This window comes from Aethalodelphis obliquidens, unplaced genomic scaffold (assembly GCF_003676395.1).
Source record: "Aethalodelphis obliquidens isolate GAN/ISIS:26980383/991018 unplaced genomic scaffold, ASM367639v1 scaffold27, whole genome shotgun sequence".
Lineage (NCBI taxonomy): Eukaryota > Metazoa > Chordata > Mammalia > Artiodactyla > Delphinidae > Aethalodelphis > Aethalodelphis obliquidens.
Genome location: NW_020837971.1, coordinates 16,573,962 through 16,574,911, shown reverse-complemented (window position 1 = coordinate 16,574,911; position 950 = coordinate 16,573,962). Strand labels below are relative to the sequence as shown.

Genomic DNA, 950 nt, shown 5'->3' with positions numbered 1-950 from the left:
CCTCCCCTCACATGCATAGCCATTATCAACAGAGTGGTACCTTTTTTTTTTTTTTAAGCCAGTGATGAACTGCATTGACACATAATCACCAAAGTCCACAGTTCATCTTAGGGTTCACTATAATGAAGTGAACAGTGTTGCACGTTCTGTGGGTTTGGACAAAAGTATGATGACATGTATCCATCATTATAATGTCATTCAAAGTATTTTCATTGCTTATAAAAGCTTCTGTACTCTGTGTATTCATCTCTCCTCTCCCCCCAATCTCCTGGCAACCACTGATTTTTTACTGTGGTTATTGTCTCCATAGTTTTCCCTTTTCCAGAATGGTATATAGAACCTATTTTTCTTTTTCTTTTTTTTCCAAAAGAGAGGTTCTAAGCCTTTATGTCTGTAAGACCACTCATGGCCCACCCATGCATGGACCAGACAGGCTCTAGGCGGCAAACTCCCCCACTAAATACTGTAGCCTTCCTTTCAATATTGAGCCCTGTCCCACTAGTCCTGTGCAACAGCCACGTGGAGGTACAGAGGGACACGGGTTGGGTATTTGCTCATAGGAAGGCCACAAGTTTTGTGTCCCTTGTCACAGTGCACCCAGATTCCTGTTGGGTATGCTGTAAACAGAGGAGCTGTTTCTTCAGACCCCCTGCTCTGAGCACACCCCAACCTTAACGGTCTTGAACAAGCTATCATGTCTAATTGGAATAAAGGCAAGTCTTGAGATTTGCCCTCCAAAAGTGCCCAACGTGACAAACCGTAGATGAGGAGAAAGGATGCCAGAGCAGCTGAACAGGGCTCTCACCAACCAAAGTGGAGACAAGCAAACATCGGAGAGGAGAGTAACCATGGTCGACCGAAACACATTCAACCTATAAAAATCCATGAGCTCATAATAATTCTCAAAGAGAGCAAACACACAAACAAAAGCCCTTCCCTAACTTGCCTTC

General features: G+C 43.9%; 1 non-coding gene across 1 annotated transcript; it reads right to left on the bottom strand.

Annotated features, from left to right (window-relative positions):
- Positions 1-537: 537 nt before the first annotated feature.
- Positions 538-667, bottom strand: LOC113629637 (small nucleolar RNA SNORA11). The gene has a single exon (XR_003436639.1). It is a non-coding gene; the product is annotated as a small nucleolar RNA SNORA11 (small nucleolar RNA).
- Positions 668-950: the final 283 nt, after the last annotated feature.